This window comes from Lytechinus variegatus, chromosome 1, assembly GCF_018143015.1.
Source record: "Lytechinus variegatus isolate NC3 chromosome 1, Lvar_3.0, whole genome shotgun sequence".
Taxonomy (NCBI): Eukaryota; Metazoa; Echinodermata; class Echinoidea; order Temnopleuroida; family Toxopneustidae; genus Lytechinus; species Lytechinus variegatus.
Window position 1 is genome coordinate 26,473,958 of NC_054740.1, and position 12,407 is coordinate 26,486,364.

The window sequence follows — 12,407 nt, forward strand, 5'->3', positions numbered from 1 at the left end:
TATAGAATACATGTTTTCCTCCTTCAATTTGACAATAATTAATAGCTTTCGTTTGTTAAAAAAAAACAAGTGTTATTTTAAAAAATCCACTCCTTAATTTACTGTTATTCATTGGGTTGAATATATGTTTATGTTAAAATGATCATTATGTTAAAGATATATAACTTTAGTCTACTCCTAATCTATCCCCATTCCTTCTTTTGACATTACTTCTTCCTCTGAATTCATTTCTCTCTGAATCACCTTTCCTATATCACACATTGGTATACGTTTTATTTTTTTGATACTCCTTGTTTGTTTACTGAAATTTTACTCCCTACAAGTTCATGTAATTCAGCCTTTGGCTGTTAATTGAATTTTTATCGCAATAAATATCATTTATCTATCTATTCATTCTTTTTTTCTAGAATCATATGGCTACACTGTCGTCATACTCTAGGGGTTAGGATGACAATTCTTCATTCGACGCTCACCGACAAAAATAAATAATCTTGAGAGCTCGAGATAAATTAACATAATACGGAATATAAACCAATAAAGCCAAACGTGCGAGTTCTTAAATGTAAAACCCCCGTGCACTTTTACAGAAAACATACCTGTCTCTCAGTACAAAGTGTCCTGCCCTGGTTTTAATATTTTGTTAGTTATTAATGAGATCGTGGGTTATTTACATTGGATCCCTCGTTCCGATTGCTTTCCGTTGCTATGGTAATTTGAAATTATATGTCTTTTCTCAATTCAATTTTTTTTATTATGTCGTTACAGTGACCTTACATAGTTGACAATTCCTGATTTATTGGTTAAACAATGATATAGGATTTGTATAGCGCACGTATGCATCTTGGTACTCCAGGCACTCCTATATTACCCCGGCCAACCGCGTCTACCAATTCTGGTGCTCACAGCTTTTTGAGGAATTATTTTCTGCCGCTTCCCATTTTATCTCACCTGATGAGTGCGCACGATCAGTGGCGTACCTAGGTTTTTTCACTGGGGGGCGGGGAGGGCAAATTCGTCCGCCCAAAAATTGAACAAGCAAAAAAGAAAGAAAAAAGGTCTTCAAGCTCGTCAGGGGGTAGGGATAGGTCCCTTGCATGGTTTGTGACTCGTCAGAGGGGGCAGACTGCCCCCTGCCCCCCCCCCCGTAGTGAGCACGATGTGGGTAATATCTTGAAGAAGGAAAACACGCAATGGTTTGAAATCGAACCCGCGTCTCTCAAATTAAAAGACAAGATTTTTTTCATTAAACTTCTTGATCTAAAGCTCTTTCAGAAGTATGATTGTTCAGATTTCCGAAATCTCTTCGTTTGCCTTTTCATTATTGCTTTTCATAGTGTGGTAGCAGCGTCTTTCCTTGTGGTAACAAAAGGCGCTTCACGATCTGCTCCACATGATATGCTGGCCACTCAACAGTAATAGCATTTCAAAAGAGACATGAGCGATAAGCATTCGAGGTTCATGAACAAAACAAATTGGCCTTCTAGAATTTCTTGAAGTACGGATGCCGCCGTCTTCAGGAAAGCTGTGCATGCCATTATGTTTATATTTTGGGAAAATCACACAAACACCTACACTTTCTCCTATCTCGAATATTTGGATTGTTTTGTCTCGTCGCGTCAATCGTTATCTTCTGACCTGGAAGACTGCGTGTACAAAAACACCACTTGACAACAAAATGGAGCCCCTCGGAAAGTGTCTCAATCCAAATGAACACCGTCGAGCAGGGGCTCTCGATACACTTATGCATTCTAGTTTACTATCGACTACTCTAATTGGTATCGATCTTTGCTTACACTGATACGAACCATGGACCGTTACGAAGCCAAGGCTTGGATCGAGTTTCTCTTGCGATCTTCAGGCGAGGTAAAGGTTTCAAGGTTTCAAGCTATATACACTGACTGCCTCCTTCAATCCTGAAAATTCTTGCAGTATTGTACTACCGGGGACTGGTAGGTGCAATACACTGGGTGAACACCCTACTCTTTGACGAATAGTGTATTGGTTTTAACGTGCATCTGACTCTCCTTTACACGGGACCAAAATTTGCTTCCTTTCCGATGGAAAGAGTGTTTTCCAACTGCATTCGTACCTGCACTGAATACAGTGGTGAGGCACGCTTACACACAACGCTATAGCATCAGATTTTTTGTTAGACGCATTTCGGCGTGAGCGGGACTCGAACCCCTCACGTTGAGATCTACGTTCTTATCCGAATCATGCGCACTAACCGACTGAGCTACGCTGCCTCCAGGGGCAAGCAGGGTCGCTTGCCCCCGGCCTCCCCACTTGCGTCCCCGTGATACAAAATAATGCAACTTTAATCACGTGGTTGCATTCACGTCAAATGAAAAAAAAGTGCGAGAAATAAGGCTTAAAACTACGAACCCCCCCCAAAAAAATGATAAACGTTCGAAGGTCGGCCTACGAGTATTTCATTAGTACTGCAATAAAAACTGTGACGGCGATTTGTAATGTCATTTATTCGAACGGCGAGGGGGGGTTGTAGATATACTTCATATCACCCCCCTCCCCCTCGCCACTCGATTTAAGTGATAAAATTGAGTATTGTGATTTTCACCATTTTTGTCTAGTTTGTTTTTGACTACTGAGAATTTCCACAGATCCTGCTGCACGTCATCTTGACTTCAAATGTCTGAACAGCATTTCAATATTATTTCTTGTCTGAAATTTGACAACTTTTCTTGACTTTGATTTGCAAAATGAATCCTCTCAAATAATTTTGAACGGGCTTTAGAACTTTGTTAACGAAATTATAGAAATAGTTATGTTATAAAAATGTCCCCCAAGAGGACCCCCCGATAGGTCTACGTCAGGAAGATGGAACGACACAAATTGTCCACTTTTGGGTAAATGTTTAGTCGGCAAATTTTAATTATTTTACATTCATTCTAGCTGTGCTTTCGTCTGCAAAGCTGAATACTAGTACGTGATCACGTGGCAAAATGCATACAGGATGCACAAGGTGAGGTCACGTGACGCTACCGGCGCCAGCTGCGGTTTCACATGGGCAGGCAGCGCCAAGTCTTAATCAATTGCGACAACGGTATGATAGGAAGTTAAGTGTACTTTGATATCGTGATTATCATCGGCATAGTAGCAGAAAGTCACGCGGCTTCCTCCCTAATATCGCGGTAATGACAAGGGACGAACAGCCGACGGCGGCTAGCAGGACCTCGCGGCTAATGACACGTAAAATTAAGATGTAGTATGACATGCTCTTTTGCACGCATAACGGTGAGTTTCCCCAGGAATTTGTTAGCACACCATTCCAATTAACTGTTTGCGATGAAAAGCCGTTGTTGAGTTTCATGTCACACACAAACAAGAGCAAATTTTGTGTTTCTGTTTGCTATCAATAAAGCGGGTTTTTTAGGATTACATATTGATGCATAGACTGAACCAAATGTAATTATTCCCAATCAATCGTTTCCTACACAAGCGAAGATCACCGTTTATAGGGAAAGAATAGAATAATAGAAATAGGGGATCACTCTTTATATTCTTTTAAAAGATTGATCAAACTACTTAATGTGTTGATGAATGCATTGTTTTACCCACCAAAAAAAAATCAAAGAGAAAAAAAAGGAAAAAATAAAAATAAATAGTATAGTAAAAATTCCACCCCCTCCCCCCCAAAAAAAATAATAATAATGTAAAAATATTCCGGTTGGTTTTGGCAACTATTTTGTTATATTTTTTTTGATCGGACATGATCATATTAAAAGAAATATCTTCTTTTTACCGAATTTATGTATTACACTTACCAAATACTTATGACTTTCGAAGAATAGGATGGATACTTTAGATTGGATTCCAGTAGAACATAACAGATAGATGATAACCTGTCCAGGAAGAAACAAAATATTACTTTGATAAAACCTTACGTGTATATCCGTTTGCATGGTTTATGTAAATTCATGATATTCATTGGGTTGATAAAAGATTTACTGATATTTGAGTTTAGTCTTGCTATAAGCCGACTTTAATTTTGACTATTTGCAGCCTTACCTAAAGTACTTTGAAAGAGATGATATAATGTCAAAAGCATTTTGACAATTCTGACGAAATGGGATTAAAATCGCATCTTAATCGAATAAATCAACAATACTTGAAACGTATTTACAAAATGGAAGTTATTGGTTAAAAAAAAAGCCAATCGGGATTAACCCTCTACCGTGCCTCGACGTACCCGACGAACATATCATGTGTGTTGGAAATATGATAAAATTCTCTGAATGGTAAGTCGAAATCTATAACAATATAAGAGATTCATTTTAAAAAGGGTCAAATTTCCACTCGCTCGTGACATTTTCGGAATCTTGCCACACACGCCAGATTGGATCCCTATTTTCGTGTTGGAGGAAAGGAGGGGGGGGGGGGGGGGGTCATAACGCACATAATAACAACATCTTGAATACTATATGTTTAATAACTGGAAATGTGACCGTGAGTTTGAACCCTTGACAAAATTACGATGTTTAAAGAGCTTAAATTTTTTTTTTTTTGAAAACAAGAGGTCCATGCACGCACTTCTCATGGGTTTTTTTTCTGTTAAACCATTTATTTTTCCAAATATACAAACACACGCTTGCACACCATCTTTCTCTCTCCCCCTCTCTCTTTCTAGTATTAATTATATTATATATATGAACTCTATTATTGACTTCTGACCCAGATTAGTCACGCAATTGTAAGTCGATATGAATCGATTAAAGTTTCTTACATGAGATCGTTTACACGATCTCACGTAGATGTTAACCTGTGACCCTCATTTAACAAGATGAGATTTTAGGAGACAACGATAACACTTTCCTATATCTAAGATAAGATCAGAATGAGAAATTGTAGTTTATCTTGCCAGATCAGTTAATATACCATATATGTTGACCAATTGAATTTTCGTATGCAATATTTTTTCATGATCAAAAGTCCATAGTAGCCCCCTTATACCATCTTGAGTACATACTAGCTCATTGCAGTGCCCATTGTCGGTTAAACCATCCGACGAAGATCAGTACCCATTACTTTATCTCAGTAATATCTTATAACAATGTCCTAACGATAGCTAAGTGGGTAGTGACCCATGCAAATCTACAGTAGATGTTAACCCATCCGATATATAATTTTCGTTGACAATGACCATATTTATTATTTACGTGTTTAGATATACAACGTAGATATATATAAACTCACCCATCACTATATCTTCGTTAACACAACGTCAGATATATAGCAGATAAACTCCGTAATTAGTTTCCTATTTACGACATATGACCATCAGTGACCTCTTACTTTTATTCAGACAAGATCCTTTCTCTTAGTATATGAATATCAAGTACAATTTCCCTTATAGCATATAATGTAAGACATCATACACTATAATCGATAACTTATGATGTCTTACATTATAGCATATAATGTAAGGCATCATAAGTTATCGATTATAGTGCATGGCTTCTTATACAAGATCAATGATACCATCTTAAGTAGATAGTAACCTATTAGGAATTCCATGATAGATCGATTATCCGATCTTAAGTGTGTGGTGGCCCATTACAATTTTTATACAATCGTAAGTGGACGATGATCTGCTACGATTACTAAATCACGTAACGATTTAAAGTCGATATTGACCGAAAGCTGTTTCTTATAGAGGCTCAAATGTACAATCTTAAGTAGATGTTAACCCATTACTCGTACTTCATTAGATTAAAGATATTCCAATTGAAAGTAAATGTTTAGTTAATATACCATTGTCCGTAGATATGAAGTAGTTGTATGTACTTAAGTAAGATCAGGTGGCTGTTTCATTAAGCTGTTCGTAAGTTGAGAGCGACTTTAAGAACGAGTGGTGAACCATTCTTACACGCTAAATGATCATCAATGAACATGTAATGATGAATATCATTTACCGCAATAAAGAATTACAAGTCGTTCTTATAGTCACTCTTAGCCTACGAACGACTTTTTGAAACAACCGCCAGGTGTACAAGTGGAAGAAGACGATAACCAACAACTCTGTCTATCATCCGAATTATAAGTGAATGTTTATTATTTTACCGTAAATGGTGACCCATTACAGTTTCTTATACAACATTTGCTTTTTTCATTTTCAGCAAATTCTAAATATTGACCCATTGCAAGCTCACATACTTGATCAGGAAACTGTTTGATAGATGTTGATAAATCATTATGTAGCATAAAAGCGCTGAGTCACTGATCTTATTGGTATATAGAAAAAAAAAGCTTCTGAGGAAATTATTCAAATATAGATTTTCTCGCAATATGCGCCACGACAATCGTTTTATGATTCAGTGCTTTACGATATTGCGACATGCCAAAATGTCATCCGTATATCAAAAGAGCAGTAAAGTATTATTGGATCTGTGGAAGAGGATATATTATTTTTACTTGGCTAGGCATGTTTGGAGTCAACGTGGAAATTTAGTAGATCAGAATAGTAACAGGTAACTCGAGGTTATTTTCCTTCGGTCTGGGACAGATTTGAAAAAAAAATAAGCGTTTACCCTTTATCATTTATGTCGTTATACACAGTAAAAATGCTGTTTAAGATTTTATACAACGCTGTTTACTATATATGAACATTACAGTATTTGTTTAACCGTTTAAACAATCATGTTCAATATATTGAAGATTAGATATTGAAAATTAAACTTTGTTGCCTATAGATTAAAACACTTGTTTAAACGGTTTAAACAGTTACTGTAAGGTTCATAGTAAACAGCGTTGTATAATTTCTTTTTACTGTGTAATTATCTTCCTCTTTATATCATCTTGTCATTTTGTATAGCTTCATCAGAATGAGGTTCGCCAGCCGGCGATGCAACCAGGATCTCATTATTGTTGGAACCCTTGACGGGGCCCAGGATATATAACGGTTTTTCAAGATAAACAAAAAATATAAGGACAAATTATCTCGACGTTTTTCTCCCCCAAAATGTGAAAATTAAATGAACATAAATGAAAGAACAATTCAAGGGGCCTTATCTTTTAAAATAAATGCATTACCAGATTATTCAGGGCAGGGTTCAATTCTTACATGCTTTACAGAAAGGAAACATCTCGAATAACGTGTTAGTGTCTACTCGCATCGAGTGTCTGAAGTCTCGGATAATTGGGTTTTCAATTCCACTTGATGAGATATACATATAGTGATCACCGATGCTCAAAATTGTTTCAACAGAACTCATCAACAAAAAATGATTATATATTTGTCTGAAATTTTGGCCTGCATGATATCGAATTAATATCGTTATTGTCAGAGTTTAACTGACAAATAGGGCACTATTTCAAAACTAATCCCCTTTTCATAGAATTCTCTAACGCTGTAGAATTCAAAATGTAAGAACTGTTTGTGCATATTTGGAAAATAAGATTTAAAGGTGCATCATAAACTTTGCATTTCCGATAGTAAGGTGTTCAAGTCAACATGTTTGCGGTCACTTTGTATTTAGCACATTTACCTCTGCATACTTATCTTCATGTAATATCAAATTTGTCCACAAAAGAATACTTGGTGTTCCGTGAAGCCTCTACATCGATATCAAATGTGCTGACATTGTTGCTTCTCAAAGAACAAATAATCATGAATGCCAGTATAATATAATGTCCGGTTGGCGATTATTTTACTCCTAACTTCTGAAGGCTAACGTCAAGCCCTTTAACTGCTTCAGTGCCGCGTCAGGGTCACGGTTATGAATAATAGATGGATTTAGCGGAGTATTTGCAGAGGTGCTTGTATAGCAGTTATCGTAAACGAACTTACTTCTCTTTGATCAGGGACCGAAGCTTGACGCCTCATCAATTTTACAAGCATTTTGTTTTCCTTCATCCATTCAAGGATGAAATAATGAGGAAGGATGCGTGGTTGATTAACATCCATTGTTGCGCGGCAGTCCCACCTACGATACCGACCTCAAATCAAACCGATGGTATGCTATCTAAAGGAATTTAATACCCATGATCGGTTAGGTGTCGGTTTCATATTGTGTGACTGCAATATAATGTCACACCAGAAAAACTGACTGCATCCGACTGATAGTTTATATATATATGCCAAAAAATATCTGTGATCGGTTAGGAGTCGATATAATTTGTGTGACTGCGATATAATGCTACACTTGCACCATCGAGACCGACCCGAAATCGACCGGTGGTATGCTATGCAAAATAATGTAACATCTGTGATCGGTTATATAGGAGTCGGCTTCGTTGGTGTGACTTTGATGAAATACATTTACACCAACGAAACCAACTCCAACCGACTGATGGTATATATGGAAAGTAATGTAATATTTGTGATCGGTTAAGAGTCGGTCTAATTTGTGTGACTGCGGTATAACTGCTACAGTCACAACAACAAAACCAGACTACAAACCGATCGGCGGAATGCTATGCATAAGAATGTAATATCTGTGATCGGTTAAGAACCGGATTCTTCGGTGTGGCTGCGATACCACTAGGTGTTAACGTTGCGCCAAAGCATGAAGGTCAATGTACATTTTTGGGGAAGGAGAGATGGGTTCCTACAAAGGGCTGGCGTGCATGGGAATGTTATTACTACTTGATCATGCATTGCAATTGCTTGTTCCAATCTTACATGTCTCTTTTAGGAGCCTACATGTACGGTATTATCAAAACTAGACCTACGCCTATCATATTTTGATCATTCATAACTATCAAGTTTGTGTGGTTTAAAGAAATATTTTGCCCATCGCTGATGAGATCGTTTCTTCTATTGCCCTTTAATTCGTGTACTGGCTAGGTATAAGTTGCATGTCAAGTCTATTTGAATAACAATAAACGACATTCGACGAAACTATAGGAAATTGAGCACGGAGTTGCAATAAGAGATTCAAGTCTAGATTTGAAATTCGGGGGGGGTTCTTGAGCGCCCCCCCCCCCCGCCACTACAACTATCTATCAGCTGTCATCCTTCATACAAACTTTTACACATGCATAAATCCATTTCAGATGGTCCTGGTAGACCAGATAGTTGCTCATCAATCATTTGTTTGTAAAGGTCAAGACTACCATTCGGTGAGAGATGTCCAGTTTTAGAGAGGACGCCACTGACATAAATGATGACATAGTGTTAAAGTATATATTATTATACTGATCTGTAAAGAAGAATATGCATGCCTATTCGCTAAGTTTTGTCACGTTTTCATGAAAAAATGGTATTTGTTGAAAGTCAATTAAATACGGTAAAAATATGCGTAAATTTTGTGTATTCTTTTGCTTTTATGTTATAAACCGAAAACAAACACAAAGACAAATATTCCCAATTTGCTTGTCAGAGGAGCTCATCAAAGAGTTTATATTCAAAAGTAGACATGATTATTTTTCAAATTTAACAGGCTATATTCTTACAATTAACAATATACTTGTATTTTTATAAACAATATTCATTTATAGAAATACTTCAGGACAATGCACATATCATTTTAAATCGAATACATATATAGACTGCATTCTGAAATTCTCCCTGTTTTTACGGAAGTTATGTTATTTCGAAAACAAGGGGAAAATATCTACATTGCTGATGAACTAATCCCGTGACAAATTGATAACGTGAATTCAAACGCCCATTTCCGCTACCTCAATGTCGAGGTCGGTTCGTTAATCATTGTCCGATCGTTTATTCTGTCACGGTATAAAAAGAGTTATTAATCTAATCGACAATTGAATAATGGATGGTCTTAAGTAATGAATACACATGTTTTTGGTTACCCCCCAATGGCACGCACTCACACGAATCGGGCCTTTGTCGATTCCTTTATTTCCAAATTAATTAAAACCTCCACTCATCCGATGTCTGACTATGAATTAATACTACACGGTCACATCGGCGGAATGGACTTCAGTCCGATCAAAGCTACTAAGTTATTACTATACTGGTATGCTATCGATCGGTTGAACCGGTTTTCTTGGTGCGACTATAGCAGTAGGATCGTGGATTGGATGCCATGTACTTTATAATACAAGGCCTTTTGGGCGGCTAATTTTAGGAGGCATCTTTCTTCTTCAGGGAAGGGTGTGTAATGACAATGACGATATTGATAACAAAATAAAATTCCTGTGCTTAACTTTTGACTAACTAACCAATAATTTTTCACATATTACACCTATTCCGAAAGAATTGCATTTGTTACCTGTTAATCACAGAATAATATTCAAGTTGCTTTACTTGTGTTGAAATCATTGAATGGCCAGTCCCCTAGTTTGCCATCAACCCCACACAACCTGCGAAGATTCCTGCTGAATATACCCTACTCTATAGCCAAAGCAACTCCTGGAGACTGTGCATTTAGCTACGCAATCCTGATACTGTGGAACCAACTTTTCCTTAGAATGTGAACTGCCCAATGTGTACCTGCTTTCAAAACATTATTGAAGATACATCTGTGTAGGGAAGCTTTTAAAGGTCAAGTCCACCCCACAAAAATGTTGATTTGAATAAACAGAGAAAAATCAAACGAGCAAAATGCTAAACATTTCATCGAAATCAGATGTAAAATAAGAAAGTTATGACATTTTAAAGTTTTGCTTATTTTTCACATAACAGTGATATGCACAACTCAAATGGGACAGTCGATGATGTCCCTCACTCACTAATTCTTTTGTTTTTTATTGTTTGAATTATACAATTGTCCTTATTGTCAAATTAAAAGAAATGAAATATTATATCTAATTTTTTTTTACAATAAGGACCAACTTGACTGAATCATATAGTATTAAACAATGCTCATTCCACATGTTCAGGGAAGAATTGATCTTTGTTTCACTTGACAATGAGGAGAAAAAAAGGATATTCCCCATTTTATATAATAAAATACAAAAGAAAAAGTGAGTGGATGACGTCATCAGTCTCCTCATTTGCATACCAACCTGGATGTGCAAATAACTGTTTAGTGAAATTAAGCAAAACTTTAAAATGTCATAACTTATTTTACATCCGATTTTGATGAAATTTTCAGTGTTATGCTTATTGGATTTTTCACTTTTTATTCAATTCAACTTTTTGTTGGGGTGGACTTGTCCTTCAAGTAGATCATCATTTTAGTAAGTAGTATAAGCAATAGCATTAACCAAAGCGCAGAAGAGTATAGTGACTGCGCTGTACAAATATATCGTCATATTATAACAGAAACACAATTTAAGATTGATAATGGTGACGGTGATGATGATGATGATGATGATGATGATATTGATGATGATGACAATGATGATTATGATGATGATGGTGTTGTTGGTGGTGGTGGCGGTGATGATGATGACAATGAAGGTGATGACAATGATGATGATGATGGTGGTGGTTTTTACTCTAAAGCCTGCATATTAATTTGTTACCGTTAAACCATTGTGGTCAATTAACGACGACTTCGCACAGGAGATTCCAAACTTATTTAAAAATAATATAGACGTCAGTCGTTTTTACGTGTTTACGTTCACCTCGCTATTTTGGTAAACTGAAGAGTTCATGTTCTGTTTGTCATCACAGTTGCCTTAGCATAGAATAATTGCTGACCCTGAAAAGTGTAAAACCACTTTTCGACGGATCATTAGATATGTTATTATCGAATCTTAATACTCCCTCTGATCATTAAACTGTAAATGGCAACGATGTCTCCCTCATTTCCGCTTCCGAGTCATTTGGGGGATGTCCATGACCTATTTAGGGTGGAGAACAACTTCTGAGACGGTGTAGTGTTAAGTAATCCGTGGAGGTGTTAAATTATATGTCTCTATACACTTTAGTAAAACCGTGGTGAACGCTTAACATTTGCAACGACACCATTCAAGCCAAATTTGTCAATTTGGAAAAGACGAACAGACGGTATACGTAACAATTCGCGAATTCGGCTGGCGCCCGTTTGTGACAAATAGGTGACAAGTGCAATGGTAATATTCTGTGACGATGCATCGCCTAGGGGTCGTTTAAATTGGGTCTCAATTTCGAACAATCACAACTTACCGTCTTTTTTGGTGAATTCGGGGGAAAAAACCGTTTAAAAGGTATACATAAAGTGAGAGAGAGAGGGGGAGGGAGAAAATGAAATCGATGTACATGATAGATGGAGGAGGGTGGAGATATTAAAGCACATCGTTGGTGGGAAGGAACATATAGAGAGGATATGGGCAAAGAGAGGGAGGGAGAAGATAGACTTTGGCATCATTCAAATATGGCAGGTATACAAATCAGCCTATCATATACCACTTAAACGTGAGTGAAAAAAGAGTGAGAGGGGGAGGGGAGAGACAGAGAAAGGAGGGAAAAATTGCGTTAGATCAATGAAGAGAAGAGAAAAAAAACAGGGACGAGAAAAGAAGAGAAAGCAAGAACAAAAGAGAGATTGCATTTC